We start from the raw sequence: 745 nt of genomic DNA on the forward strand, positions 1-745 counted from the left end.
TATATATATATACATATATATATATATATATATATATATATATATATATATTTGTATACTTATTTATTAATATTTATTTATCTATATTTATACACATTTATATTTATATATTTATACTTATTTATCTTTATTTACATTTGCATTTAAATATTTATCTATCCTTATATATATTTATATATATTTATTTATATTTATTTATATATTTATTTATTTATATATTTATATTTATTTATTTATATATTTATATATTTATATATTTATATATATATATATGCATGCAGGCCCTACATAATAGATTTGGATAGCACCAACGGCACGTTCCTTAACGACCAAAAAATACAAACAAAGAGATACCTAGAACTCAGGTAAACCCTAAACCCTAAACCCTCATAAACCCTAAACCCTCATAAACCCTAAACCCTTATAAACCCTAAACCCTCATAAACCCTAAACCCTAAACCCTTATAAACCCTTATAAACTCTAAACCCTTATAAACCCTAAACCCTAAGCACTTATAAACCCTTGTAAACCCTAAACAAAGAGATATCTAGAACTCAGGTAAACCCTAAACCCTAAACCCTTATAAACCCTAAACCCTTATAAACCCTTATAAACCCTAAACCCTTATAAACGATACCTAGAACTAAATGCGTTGATGCTGCTGCGTCATCTACCACCTTCATCTGCTGCTGCTATTGCTGCTGCTGCTGCTGCTACTTCTGCTGCTGCCGCTGCTGCTGCTGC

This window comes from Eimeria mitis, genomic scaffold, assembly GCF_000499745.2.
Source record: "Eimeria mitis Houghton genomic scaffold, Emh_scaff4215, whole genome shotgun sequence".
Taxonomy (NCBI): Eukaryota; Apicomplexa; class Conoidasida; order Eucoccidiorida; family Eimeriidae; genus Eimeria; species Eimeria mitis.